Raw genomic sequence first — 14900 nt, forward strand, 5'->3', positions numbered from 1 at the left:
GAGAGCCGCAGGCGATGAGCCCGGAGCTGAACGGGCCCCACTGGCTCATTTGTAAGGCCAGGTGCATTGCCAACCACGACCGGCAGGGCAGAGGCCTTGAAGGCGGCCTGGGCTCCTGCAGCTGTGCAGCCACACACTCTGGTTTCTCTTCATCTCGTACAAATCTTTCGCCTTTTACTAAAGATTTCCGTGGAGAGGAGCATGAATTCCATGCAATTTTTGTGCTTCCCTGCCTTCGGGTGGGGCGCAGCTGGGCTGGTCAAAGAGAGAAAACAGAAATATGAAGCATTTCAGCAACGACATGCCATGAGACGATTGATAACGATTTCCATAGGATCCCCGCGGTTGCCTGGCAACCGTCAGCTTTGCGCAGTGGCAGTATCGTAGCCTGTGAGGTTTAGCCGAGGCGCGATTATTGCTAGTTGAAAACTTTTCCCAATACCCCGCTTCCGCTGGTTTGCAATGCAATCGGCGAAAGCAATTTTTGACAGTCTCGTCAGAGAATGAGGAAGGTGTTTAAAGACAGATTTTGTCATGGTAACATCATGGTAGAATGAAACGAGCTTGTTACGTCTCAACAGAAACGCTCTTTAGCTCTTTCAGCGTTATGCAGAGAACAGCGTCTGTCGAGATCACTTTTGAGTCAGCGCGAAACGCCGTGTGCTGTCAGTTTGATTTCATATTGCTCGTAGCGGCGCCCGGCTTTTGTCTGTCAAACGTTAGGTTGCGCTTCTTCATGCTGCATCGTCGGCATGAGTGGAGCTTTTTAAATGTCTGTACTTAATGCGCCCCATAAGAAATGGTTTGTCCCCGTTCAAAAGAGATTGTGCGATGTCCTGCAGCATTCGCAAAGCAAACCTTTGACAGTTTGAAAAGAGGAATTTATTCTGCTTCCTGTGCGTGCAGTAGTTACAAAGTTGAACGTCTTTACACGATCTGCTGCAGTTTTCAGTGGGCGGGCTCTGTCAAATGGCTTGGAAAAACGCACTGTTTCGGCTCGGGAAACATCATGAGCAGTGTCCTGTATGTTTTCTGTGTATAGCTGTTGTGGGCATTTCTCTGTTGTTGATTCTTATTTTGTGTGTAACAAAGTGGCATTTTCATGTCCGGACGGGGAGACTTTATCATTCCGACATGAAGCCACCCTTAAGTCCTCTGAGGCGTGTCTGTCTGCAAGGCTTGTATTTTGGAAATGTTTTTTTGAAACGGAGAACGACTTTGAAATAGGCTTCCGCCGGCGCCTCGCGATCCAGGTAAGATTGTAGCAAGAACGCAGTGGGGACGGGGCTTGCTGTAGTCGTGGCCGAGTGGTTAAGGCGATGGACTAGAAATCCATTGGGGTCTCTCTGCGCAGGTTTGAATCCTGCCGACTATGTTGTCCGCCTCCACTCGGTGTGTTCCGGCGCAAGCAAAGAAGCGCGAATGAGGAATGGGCCCCTGAGACAGTCATTTGCCTGTTTCACAAATGATCGTATTTTACTAGAGATTCTGTTTGGGATTCAGATGTGCATTCGGACAGCAATCCCTTTCAAGAAATGATACGTTCTGGATGAAGTCAAAGGTGCTGGAACACTGTATTTAGGATGTGTTTGCAGTGATTGTGTGTCTCCTGCTTCAACGCAGTGATATATAGATGTGCTCCTGTAATTTATTGGTACAAGCCCAGGGCAGTAAGCAGTCTGAGGATTTATTTCCAGACGGCATAGAGCAGTGAAGCAGTGAAGTAGTGCAACACACTGGATCATTATATTATTTGAATCTATTCTACTTAAATTATTACATTATACACAACTTGAGTTCATTTTAAAAATTAAAAGGTAATGAAAGGAATGCATGAGGAAGATTATACAGATATGCATGTGATAATCTTCCTTTTATCATGTAGTGCGTCATTTGGACACTTTGTGGGCTTGAAATACAAAGAAAATCATGTTCTATGGTACAAGATAAATACAAAACTTAAGATTTTATTTTAATTAGATTTGTTTATAAAGCATAAGCAATCATTTAATACATTAATATATGTGAAAATGACATTTTAGCATCATATTACATACAGGTCTCTAGCTTCAACACAGTGATATATATATATACTCAGTGATTTATTGGTACATGCCCAGGTCAATAATCAGAATGAGGATTTATTTCCAGACGGGCTACAGGTAGTGTTGTGAAATACTTCAACACACTGGATCGCAGATTTAGACCCCCTGCACTCTTACTCCTTAAAAACCAAAGAAATGAAGATATGTAGCAATCACATTGCAACAGGGCTGACAGTGACTTAATGCTTATACTAGTGGACTTCTGGTACCTTTAGGGTACGGTGTTCCCTGAAGGGCTCTCAAACCCCGCATTTCAGATGCCTAGCTGTTTCGCTGATGTGTTGCACCTCAGAATCACTTTTAAACCTTACCTCTGGTATCTTTAATCCCTATTGCTCAACGCATGGTGAAAGTATTGCATAAATGTGTCTGAAAATGAGCAATGGGCACCTGAGAGACTCATTTGCCTGTTTCACAAATGATCAAATTTGACTAGAGATTCTGTTTGGGATTCAGTTGTGCATTCTGACAGCAATCGCTTTCAAAAAACGATAAATTCTGGATGAGGTCAAGGTGCAGGAACACTGTATTTAGGATGTGTTTGCACTTATTCTGTGTCTCTAGCTTCAACACAGCGATATATGTATATGCTCACTGATTTTTTGGTACATGCCCAGGGCAATAATCATTATGAGGAATTATTTCCAGATGTGCTAGGGGTAGTGTTGTGAAATACTTCAACACACTGGATCGCAGGTTTAAACCGCCTGCACTCTTACTCCTTAAAAACCAACAAATGCAGATATGTAGCAATCATATTGTAGCAGACACTCATTTGCCTGTTTCACAAATGATCATATTTTACTAGAGATTCTGTTTGGGATCCGGATGTGCATTCTGACCGCAATCTCCTTATCGCGGCTTTGCCCTTCTTGGCTCTTTGGACAATATCTCTATCTTGTGGTCGTTGTTGGTAATGTCTAGACAACATCTCCATCTTGTGGTCGTTGTTGGTAATGTCTTCTTATGCCCTTTTTTATTTTAATTCTCTATTAGTTGATTCTAGAATCTCTACAATGGAGTTGAAAACATCAGTTTTATAGCAGACAATATGACATTATTTATAGTCCAATTAGAAACTTATTACCCTGTTTTTAACATAATAACAAATTAAAATTGATTAAAACTAAGTTTGGAACACCAGGGAACATAACAAATGATTTTTAGGAAAACCATGAGGTTCTCTGTGTCCGATGCCTGCAAGGGGAGAAAGCTAGAATCCTTTGATTTTTTCAAAATTTGAAAATAAACATCATTTAACAACAGCTTTCATTCCTAGGAGTGAAAAACAACCATTTTTGAAGACATATTAGTTTCTAAAACACTACAATAAAGTTAAAAACATCCGTTTTATATTACATTATTTTGTGTGAAATTTGTCATTTTTTGCACTATTTTTAATAAAATCTCTAATTAAAAGTGATTAAAATTAAGTTTGGAACAACAAGGAACACAAAAAAAAAGATTTTAAGGAAAAAAATGATGTCTTCTGTGCCAGGTGCCTGCAAGGGGAGAAAGCTAGAATCCTACCCAGGCTCCTGGAGCTCTGTCCTGGCTAAAGGAGGGTGAATCCATCCCCTTCAAAGCTCCATGAAAAAATGATATTTTTAAATTTGAAAAAAAAAACATTATAGAACAACATCTCTTGGTCCACAGAGAGCAACAATCCAACTTTGAAGAAAATCCATTGACTGATCCCCGAATCCTGAAGTTTCTTCGCATGATATCAGGCTTGCAACCACTTTCTGGAAAACGATGAAAAATGCCAAAAATGAAAAAGAAGTTATCAATTCTAGAGCCTAAGAGGAAAACAAGACAAATGTATATCTCCAAATAATTTTATGTGCTTCAGAAGAGCCCAGGAAAGTTTTTTGCATACATGAAACCACACCCGTTTGCACGTAAGCAGACATGGTTGCACAAACGACTGCATGAAAGCACGCGTGCATGCGAAGTCATCCTGTTAAGCATTTGAAAAGCCGCACCACGGCGCACTTGAAATAGCTCTTACATTAGTGGTCAACGCAGGAATCGCCTTTTTATTTACGCTCTTACCAACGCGATGGAAAGCAAAACAAACATTCAAATGCTCAACAGGATGATTTTGCATGCACGCGTGCTTTCATGCAGTCGTGTGTGCAACCATGTCTGCTTACGTGCAAACGGGCGTGGTTTCATGTATGCAAAAAACTTTCCTGGGCTCTTCTGAAGCACATAAAATTATTTGGAGATATACATTTGTCTTATTTTCCTCTTAGGCTCTAGAATTGATAACTGTTTTTTCATTTTTGGCATTTTTCATCATTTTCCAGAAAGTGGTTGCAAGCCCGATATCATGCGAAGAAACTTCAGGATTCGGGGATCAGTCAATGGATTTTCTTCAAAGTTGGATTTTTGCACTCTGTGGACCAAGAGATGTTGTTCTATAATGTTTTTTTTTTTCAAATTTAAAAATATCATTTTTTCATGGAGCTTTGAATGGAATGGATTCACCCTCCTTTAGCCAGGACAGAGCTCCAGGAGCCTGGGTAGGATTCTAGCTTTCTCCCCTTGCAGGCACCTGGCACAGAAGACAATATTTTTTTCCTTAAAATCTTTTTTTTTTGTGTTCCTTGTTGTTCCAAACTTAATTTTAATCACTTTTAATTAGAGATTTTATTAAAAATAGTGCAATAAATGACTAATTTCACAAAAATTAATGTAATATAAAACGGATATTTTCAACTTTATTGTAGTGTTTTAGAAACTAATATGTCTTCAAAAATGGTTGTTTTTCACTCCTATGAATGAAAACTGTTGTTATATGATGTTTTTTTTTTCAAATTTTAAATGATCATTTTTTCATGGAGCTTTGAAGGGGATGGATTCACCCTCCTTTAGCCAGGACAGAGCTCCAGGAGCCTGGGTAGGATTTTAGCTTTCTCCCCTTGCAGGCACCTGGCACAGAAGACATCATTTTTTTCCTTAAAATCTTTTTTTTTTGTGTTCCTTGTTGCTCCAAACTTAATTCTATTCACTTTTAATTAGAGATTATATTAAAAATAGTGCAATAAATGACTAATTTCACTAAAAATACTAAAAGTAATATAAAACGGATGTTTTTAACTTTATTGTAGTGTTTTAGAAACTAATATGTCTTCAAAAATGGTTATTTTTCACTCCTAGGAATGAAAGCTGTTGTTATATGATGTTTATTTTCAAATTTTGAAAAAGCAAAGGATTCTAGCTTTCTCCCCTTGCAGGCATCGGACACAGAGAACCTCATGGTTTTCCTAAAAATCATTTTTTATGTTCCCTGGTGTTCCAAACTTAGTTTTAATCAATTTTAATTTGTTATGTTACAAACAGGGTAATAAAGTCTTAATTGGACTATAACTAATGTCATATTGTCTGCTACAAAACTGATATTTTCAGCTCTATTGTAGAGATTCTAGAATCAACTAATAAAGAATTGAAATAAAAAAAGGGCATAAGAAGACATTACCAACAACGACCACATGATGGAGATATTGTCTAGACATTACCAACAACGACCACAAGATGGAGATATTGTCTAGACATTACCAACAACGACCACAAGATGGAGATATTTTCCAAAGAGGCAAGAGGGGCAAAGCTGCGATAAGGTAAAATCATTTTTTGAAAGAGATTGTTGTCAGAATGCACATCCGTATCCCAAACAGAATCTCTAGTAAAATATGATCATTTGTGAAACAGGCAAATGAGTGTCCGCTACAATATGATTGCTACATATCTGCATTTGTTGGTATTTAAGGAGTAAGAGTGCAGGTTTAAACCTGCGATCCAGTGTGTTGAAGAATTTCACAACACTACCTCTAGCACATATGGAAATAAATCCTCATAATGATTATTGCCCTGGGCATGTACCAAAAGATCAGTGAGCATATATATATATATATCACTGGGTTGAAGCTAGAAACACAGAATAACTGCAAACACATCCTAAATACAGTGTTCCAGCACCTTTGACCTCATCCAGAACGTATCATTTCTTGAAAGGGATTGCTGTCCGAATGCACATCTGAATCCCAAACAGAATCTCTAGTAAAATACGATAATTTGTGAAACAGGCAAATGACTGTCTCAGGGGCCCATTTCTCATTGTCAGACACATGTATGCAATGCTTTCACTGTGCATTGAGCAATAGGGATCAAAAACACCGCAGGTAAGGTTAGAAGTCATGTTCTATGATCATTTCTTTCAGCATTAGGGACTAAATATACTAAACGTATGATGCTAAAATGTTATTTTTACATATATTAATGTAATAAATGATTGCTTATGCTTTATAAGCAAATCTAATTATAATAAAAGCTTAAGTTTTGTATTTATCTTGTACCATAGAACATGATTTTCTTTGTATTTCAAGCCCACAAAGTGTCCAAATGATGCACCTTTGACCTCATCCAGAACGTATCATTTCTTGAAAGGGATTGCTGTCCGAATGCACATCTGAATCCCAAACAGAATCTCTAGTAAAATACAATCATTTGTGAAACAGGCAAATGACTGTCTCAGGGGCCCATTTCTCATTGTCAGACACATGTATGCAATGCTTTCACTGTGCATTGAGCAATAGGGATCAAAGACAGAATAGAAACAGACGAGGATGGAATTTGAACCCATGCGTGCAAAGCACAATGGATTAGCAATCCATCGCCTTAACCACTCGGCCACCTCGTCAACAACACTGGGCTGTCCTAACTGGGTTGGCGCGCTCCAGATGATCTTTTTCTTTTTTTTCCCTCGTACTCGAGGGTCATTTTCCTGTTCCACATGCGATTTCAACATTTTCCTTGGGAGATGTCAAGCCAGCAAGCCACTGCTGTGGTTCAGTGGCCAGCGTGGAGTTCAGTGGCCCTGTTGTACACAGAAAGCACATTGAGCTCCTTGGACATGAAAAGTTCCAGATAAAAGCCATTTGTCATCCTTTCTCTTGGTGTCGATGTTGCTATTGTATGTAAAGGTGGCAACTTGCTCAGCGAGCAGGCGGAGCACACACCGAATGCAGATGTGTCTGAGTGGTGTGTCCAAGTGGCTGCAAAAGGACAGTGCTCCCGGGGCGCTGTGGCTTAGTTGGTTAAAGCGCCTGTCTAGTAAACAGGAGACCCTGGGTCTGAATCCCAGCAGTGCCTTTTTTTGTTCTGTCTTCTCGAACAGAACTGGTCATTATGGACAACCGCCTACGGCTAGACTTAATTAAATGCAAGTATTCATTTCCTGTCTTTAACACGACTTGTTTTTCTTAAAATGGATGCAACTTGCAAAACATGAAATACAAACCTTGCTAATCAGCGCTAGCAGCTGGCAAAAAAAAAAGAAGTAAGCAATGTTTTTTTTCTTTAACCTTAACCCTCCTAATGGAGAAGAGTTAAACGACCGAGTCTATGCAGCTTAAACGGTGCGCACGTCGGGTTCTTAGCTGAAAGGGTGGTAAATCACGCTCACCCCAGTCCTTAATCTTTTAAAGAGGATACAAAATTGAACCTAGTCGCCACATCACATACATCCTGTTCAATGATAAAAAGGTAACATCTATCCTCGCTCCAGAGTAAATCTCACGTTGAGGGCATATTTTTTTTCACTTTACCGTGAATCGGGCTCGGCTGCACAGAGGAGAGAGCAGAGCAATGAGGTCACGGGGACAGGGGAGTCACACGCTGGCGGTTTGAATACGCGGAAGATCACTGAGGGATCCACAGTATATGGACCCTCCGTGCGCAATCAGTCCGCACTCCGGACTCTGAATCCTGCCATCCGAGTTAAGATCTCGGCAGAACCTGAAGCGCAGTTCCTTCTTAAAACGTAATCTGGTGAGTATTTCTAGAATCGTACTTGTATAGATGCAGCCTTTAATGTGTTGCTAGGTTAAAATTGATGACTTCTTGTATTTCAGTAGGCAACTGCCCTCTTGATTTCAGATTGAATTTCTTTATTACAGGGGCGCTTTTATGATGACAGAGTCATATTCAGGTACTTTGCTTGATGGAGGAAGCTCATTTCGGACTCTGTGATCTGCTCACCTGGAAAGGTCTGCTGTACTACTACAAGAGAGAAGTAGAGTCTGGAAGAAGGGACAATTTTATGATGCTTTGGAAGGTAGTTTTTTTTTCTTTGAAATCGAAATGAATCAGAATATCAGAGCAAAAGACAAACTCTTGGTTTGGTTTAAAGAGATATGGTTTTAAAACAGACAAAATGTAGAAAACAGGTGTTTCTCACTTTTGGAAAAGAATGGACCGGGGGTATTTTACTAGTTGCAGTGCTGAGCTCACCGGGTTGCAGTCCTGCAGTGTTGCACCAGGGTCAGTGGTGCAATGGATAACACGTCTGACTACGGATCAGGAGATTGTAGGTTCGACTTCTGCCTGGCTCGGGTCGTTTTTAAACGCATCAGGCTACTCCCTAAGTAGCCTGTGCTACTTACTGTATTGTAATTGTACCCAGTAAGAGATTTCCTTCATGTAAATGAACTGCACCTGACAGCTTTAGAAAAACACCTGGGCTCAGTACGGTGCTGAGAGCTCAGCGTTGCTGTTGTTCTAATTAGCACGCACTGCATCGGCTATGAACCCGAACTTTTCAATTATTCCGATCAGTAAGTCAACACGTAGTCCACATGAAAGGTAGAAATATTCTCTTGTCTGTCTCTTGTTTGTATAGAACTGAATGTCACTGACAATGTACTGTTAGTTTTAATTGAAGAACGGCATTTGTGTTCAAATATACCAGACAAGTTTACGTAACTGCTCATGCGACACTCAGTTGTAATTAGTCAAGAAATAAAGTCGAACAACAGCTGCGAGTTTGATTCTGAACGTATGAAATTGCAGCGCCTTTTACTTCCATTGACAAATGATAGAGATTCGAAGAGAGATCCTTCAGACCAGCAAGTAAACCCACGGCTATTTCGGTTTTCTATCTAGGCAACGTTGGTGTCTGCAATAGCATACATGAAAGCGTGATGCAATTTCTGTGGCTACATTTGTTGCACGTCATGCACAGTAAGAGTGTTTCTAACACCAAATAAAAAGTCAACAATTAGCGATCACGCCTTCGCCTCAGTTAACCCACTGAAACCCTTGCTGTTAACAGTTCTTTACTGCGTGCTTTACGAGCACCTACATATCGTGTTGGTTCTTTCAGCTTTATTCATTAGGTTTTCAAAGGCATAAGTAGAGCACCAGAGGTGCGAACGCAGAATGTGTGGTAATCTGAAGAACTGCTTTCCATGGCAGCGGGTCCAAGCGATTTAGCGTTTTTACAGTACCGGGAAAGGAGAAGCGGCACTTTGCCTTTGCCGCGCAGGCACAAGGCGACGTGCGGCAGACGCCGGAGTCGGCAAGTTCCGAACCTGCGCGGGGAAGCCCCAACGCATTTCGAGTCCATCGCCTTAACCACTCGGCCATGACAAAAGCGAGCTCGCTGCCGCCGCATTCCTCCTATAATCTAACACGGAGTGCGAGGTGGCTGCGGAAACCTTTTTAAAGTCGCTCTCCGTTAAAAAAAAAAATACCTTTCACAAGATTCGTGCCGGCAGACAAACACGCCTCAGAGGGTTTAAGGCTGGCTTCACGTTCAAATGATAAAGTCCCCCAGTCCGGATGTCTAAATGCAACTTTGGCAGACAGAAAAAACATCAACAAACCACAAATGTGGAAAAGGATTTTACAAGCTGCACCACACTGCACTTTCAAAAGCATTTACATTCGTGTTAGACGCAGGAATTGCCTTTGATTTGCGCGCTTACGAACGCCATGGAAAACGAAACAAAACTAAAGCCCTCAGCTCCTGCACTTGATTATAATACCGTTACGTGTCGAAGGAGGAATTTACGTCATCCTACCACTGCAACACGGGGAATAGAGGGAAATGAGCACAAGCTACGAATTGTCTCTAATCAGTCCCTACAGTTGTAAGACGCCTGGAAGCGTGCACCCCCATCATTAATCTTTGCGCATCTGTGCAAGGTAAACTCTGGAGCAGTCTCTGAAACGGCTCAAAGGAAACACGTGATTGATTCCATGAGCATCTGGGGTTCATTTCTTATTTACATTTAATTCAAGGGAAAGGCTTGGGTCAGTTTCAGACGGCCTCCAACAGCGAGATTCAAGCGTCCCACCTTCAGCCCAATCTGCGCCGCCAGAACGCCAATGGCTCCTCTGGTCTCCGGGGTGCGGTTGTGACTCCGTAACCTAAAGTGTTGGTGGCAGACAAATGGAGACTAACAGGTGATGTCCTAGGACATGACTACATTGTGACACTCGGTGGGGATGGTGACCATTGCTTGGAAAAGAGTGCGAGGCTCCTTTAGAAAAACATTTTGTTAACAGGCATTCTGCCTCAGCCTAAACACCTATAGCTTGCAAAGTGCATGGTATTAGACAGGCACCTCTGGAAGACCTTAAGAGTCTCTTAAACTAGTGATAGTAAGGTGTTCCCAATGGGCGATGTTCGGCTTTCAAATCATCTCTCCGTGGAAGCGCCGAGATGCAGCTGTTTAAGGCTTAGAAGCAGCTGACTGTTTCACTACCTAGCTGATCACTGTCAGTCAGGGAGCTCTGAGGTGAAAAGCCTGTCTGAGACAATTCGCCGTCGATCAGTTCAATATGTTCCGTAACAGCTCGGCGCACCTGAGATCATCTTGGTAGCCGTGTAGCTCAGATGAGTGAGAGCGTGTGTGTGTGTGTACCACCGTGATTGGATGCCGGTCCTTCTCAGGTCACAGTAAACCTTCTGCTGCCTAACTTCCCTAATTTTGGGGATCCCTTTGAAAAAGCAAAGGAAAAAAAAACTGGCTCTTCATCAGCGTGATCGACCCACCACCCCGTTTGCCCCAGTGGCCTAATGGATAAGGCACTGGCTTCCTAAGCCAGGGATTGTGGGTTTGAGTCCCACCTGGGGTGCTCCTGTCCATTTTTGAGTGTACAAATGTCCTTGCGATTTGCAAAGCTGCAACCCCACCTTACTCAGTGAGCGTCTCTGCTTTTCTCTCACATACAGTTGGGAGAAAAACTTTTGTAAACAGCCCTTCGGAATGATGTGGATTTCTGCATGAATGGCTCCTAACATGTGATCTTATCTTTATCATAATAAGTCATAATAATTAATAAAGAGAATCTGATTTAACAAACAACACACGCCCAACATTTGACATTGCTGTTTCTTTATTGAACAAATGGTTTAAACAATCAAGGTCATTGATGGAAAAAGTACGTGATCCTTTATATTAAGGAGCTAGTGGAACCTCCTTTATTGACAAAAACCTCAACCCCCACTTTCTGTAGCGGCTGGTCAGACCTGAGCAGCGGTTAGGAGGTATTTTGGCCTATTCCTCTATGCAAAACTGTTTCAGTTCATGTATATTTTTGGGATGTCTTGCGCTGAATGGCCTGCTTCAGATCACGCCACAGCACTTCAATGGGTTTGGGGTCAGGACTCTTACTTGGCCATCCCAAAATACGGAATTTCTTCTGTTTCAGCCACTCTGTTGTTGATGTACTCCTTTGTTTTTGTCATGTTGCATGACCCAGCGTCTTTCGAGTTTTAGATCACAGGCAGACACCCTGACATTCTGCTGTAGAATTTCCTGATACATCTTGGAATTCATCGGTCCCTCGATGATTGCAAGCCGTACAGCCTCCGCCGTGCTTCCCAGGTGGGATGAGGTTTTGGAGTTGGTATGCAGTGTTTTGTTATCTCCAAACATAACGCTGTGCACATTTACCAACAAGTTTAACTTTTGTCACGTCTGTCCACAGAACATTGTTCCAGGAGTTGCTGTGGAAGATCCATGTGGTCTTTAGCAAACTTGAGAGGGGCAGTGGTGGTTTTTTTTGGGGGGAGAGTAGTGGTTTCCTCCGTGGTGACCTCGCATGATCACCACTCCTGTTCAGATTTCTTCTTATGGTGGACTCATGAACACAGACGTAAGACAAAGTCAACCACCTGTTCGCTAGATCCCATCCCCACTCAGCTAGTCAAAGATTCCCTCGAAGGACTGGCAGGACCTATAATTAGTATGATGAATGCATCGCTTGCGTCAGGCGTTGTACCTGATCAATTTAAGGTAGCGGTTGTTAGACTGCTCCTTAAGAAGTCAAATTTGGATCCACAAGTTCTTAACAACTACAGGCCTGTCTCAAAGGTCCCATTTCAATCTAAAAGTCTTGAGAGAATAGTTGTTGCCCAACGTCAATCGTATCTGGATTCAAATAATATACTTGAGAAATTTCAGTCTGGTTTCTGAAACTGTATTAACAAGAGTCGTAAATGATATCCTCTTAGCTACTGATGCGGGGAATGCAACAGTGCTAGGTTGCAACAGTGCTAGGAAAGCAAACGTTAGGTTGCTTTTCTTCATGCTGCATCGTCGGCATGAGTGGAGCTTTTTAAACGTCTGTACTGACTGCACCCCATAAGAAATAGTTTGTCCCCGTTCAAAAGAGATTGTGCGATGTCCTACAGCGTTCACAAAGCAAACCTTTGACAGTTTGAAAAGAGGAATTTATTCTGCTTCCTGTGCGTGCAGTAGTTACAAAGTTGAACGTCTTTACACGATCTGCTGCAGTTTTCAGTGGGCGGGCTTTGTCAGATGGCTTGGAAAAACGCACTGTGTTTCGGCTCGGGAAACATCATGAGCAGTGTCCTGCATGTTTTCTGTGTATAGCTGCCTTTTAACGAATACAGAATTCATTAGAAATCATTGATTTCTCCAATTAACAAGGGTCCCTTAAAGGATGAGTCAAAGTAATGTCTAATCGGATTAGTTTCCTTAGAGCTGGTTCAGAGTTTGCTCAAGAGTTTACCTTTCACAGATCCGCAAAGAAGAATGTTGGGGGTGCATGCTCCAAGGCGCCTTACAGCTGTAGGGAGTGATTCGAGACAATTCTTGGCGTGTGCTCGTTATCATATACCGTACGCCCCGAGGTACAGTGCTAGGATGACGTACAATACCGCTTGGGGACGTAACGGCGTTATATGCAAGTGCGGGACGTGAGGGGTTTCGTTTGTTCATTTTGTTTTGCTCTGCTTTGCTTTGTTTTGCTTTCCATCGCGTTGGTAAGAGCGTAAATAAAAAGGCGAATCCTGCGTCTACCACTAATGTAAGAGCTATTTCAAGTGCGGCGTGGTGTGGCTTTTGAAATGCTTGTGGGCTTCTCTGCATTTCTTTTTTTGTGTGTAACAAAGTGGCATTTTCATGTCCGGACGGGGAGACTTTATCATTCCGACATGAAGCCACCCTTAAGTCCTCTGAGGCGTGTCTGTCTGCAAGGCTTGTATTTTGGAAATGTTTTTTTGAAACGGAGAACGACTTTGAAATAGGCCTCTGCCGGTGCTTCGCGATCCAGGTAAGATTGTAGCAAGAACGCAGCGGCAGCAGGGCTTGCTGTAGTCGTGGCTGAGTGGTTAAGGCGATGGGCTAAAAATCTGTCTTTTAACGCATACAGAATTCATTCGAAATCATTGATTTCTTCAATTAACAAGGGTCCCGTTTTGAACCTGCGAGAAGCATTCTTTCAATGTAACAGTTTTACTCCGGGGAAAGGCAGCATGATATTGAGAGTAGCTCAAGCTTTCAGCACCTGTATCGGACTGCGTGTATGCAGACACCGCTCAGAATCCCCTGTAAGATTCTCCTTCAATTCCGTTTTGCAGTCTTTCAAAAGGCTTTGCTTTGCTAGTCACAATCCAAGGCTCATGACAGCATTTGAAAACATTCACCACTGCATTGGCTGGGAAATGAACCGGGGTTAACTGCTTGGAAGGCAGCTATGCTCACCACTATAACACTAACGCACGCCCACAGGAGGCCTGCAGGACACCACCAGAGAATGCTCACGATTTCGGAAGCTGTCTCCGGGACGTGCTGATTCCACACATCCTGAATAAATCATGATATTGTTAGTTGCTGTAGCTAGACGTTCAAATGAGTTTCATGGCCAGATGGACTTCCTCCAGCGGTGTAGTATTGCAGTGAGACAGCACGATGCCTGCAAGACTATGTCACGCTAAACGCCACAGATTGTGTTTGTCCTTTCGTGTCAGTCGTCCTGCAGCCACGGGAAGTTGGACACAAACATGCTGCAATGCTTTCAAGACGTTAGGATTTGTTTGTGCAACATCCGAGAAGAGTACTTGTGGCTTGAATGTGAACTGTACGTGCCCGCCCCCTTTCCTCTGTAGTGCATGAGTTCCTCCGGGCATGCCCTTTGTCATTGTTCTGTCATCTTGTATTTAAAGGGTTGTATTTCTGCTGCTGAAAATAAGCTACGGTTTTCTCACAACGCCCTTTGTTCCCGACGGATCCCTTGTCTGTCATGAAATTCTTCAAAACCTCAAGCTAGAAGAAGAAGACGACAAATATGAAGTGTTACAGAAACGACATGCCATGAGACGATTGATAACGATTTCCATAGGATCCCCGCGGTTGCTTGGCTCATTTCCCTCTATTCCCCGTGCTGCAGTGGTAGGATGACGTAAATTCCTGCTTCGACACTTCCTTCCAGATAGAGGGTTCTGTCGGAGCATAGACATTAATTGCTCTCAACTGATTCAGATTCTGTACTCTGACGTGGGCAGCAGAGTGAACGTCTGCGACCAGGATCCGGCCCTGCACCACCGAGAAGGAGGAAACCAGTGTCATCTCTGGGTTTCCGAGGAGAATTCCCACTCCGGAAGAGTGGACCCCTCCTACGCTCCAGCATGATTCTCCCTTCGTCCATTCCCTGGTGAATGTCAGCTTGTCGCTTTCATCCTTCAGGTGGACCTCC

At 42.6% G+C, this 14900-nt stretch overlaps 5 non-coding genes across 5 annotated transcripts; 4 read left to right on the forward strand and 1 right to left on the reverse strand.

Moving 5' to 3' along the window:
- Nucleotides 1–133: 133 nt before the first annotated feature.
- LOC138228410 (U5 spliceosomal RNA) lies at nucleotides 134–246 on the forward strand. The gene has a single exon (XR_011185490.1). It is a non-coding gene; the product is annotated as a U5 spliceosomal RNA (small nuclear RNA).
- Nucleotides 247–361: 115 nt separating this feature from the next.
- Nucleotides 362–503, forward strand: LOC138228194 (U4 spliceosomal RNA). The gene has a single exon (XR_011185280.1). It is a non-coding gene; the product is annotated as a U4 spliceosomal RNA (small nuclear RNA).
- Nucleotides 504–6728: 6225 nt separating this feature from the next.
- On the reverse strand, nucleotides 6729–6810 carry trnas-gcu (transfer RNA serine (anticodon GCU)). Its single transcript has one exon. It is a non-coding gene; the product is annotated as a tRNA-Ser (tRNA).
- A 378-nt stretch (nucleotides 6811–7188) lies between these two features.
- trnat-agu (transfer RNA threonine (anticodon AGU)) lies at nucleotides 7189–7262 on the forward strand. Its single transcript has one exon. It is a non-coding gene; the product is annotated as a tRNA-Thr (tRNA).
- A 3698-nt stretch (nucleotides 7263–10960) lies between these two features.
- On the forward strand, nucleotides 10961–11033 carry trnar-ccu (transfer RNA arginine (anticodon CCU)). Its single transcript has one exon. It is a non-coding gene; the product is annotated as a tRNA-Arg (tRNA).
- Nucleotides 11034–14900: the final 3867 nt, after the last annotated feature.

Source organism: Lepisosteus oculatus, unplaced genomic scaffold (genome assembly GCF_040954835.1).
Source record: "Lepisosteus oculatus isolate fLepOcu1 unplaced genomic scaffold, fLepOcu1.hap2 HAP2_SCAFFOLD_40, whole genome shotgun sequence".
Lineage (NCBI taxonomy): Eukaryota > Metazoa > Chordata > Actinopteri > Semionotiformes > Lepisosteidae > Lepisosteus > Lepisosteus oculatus.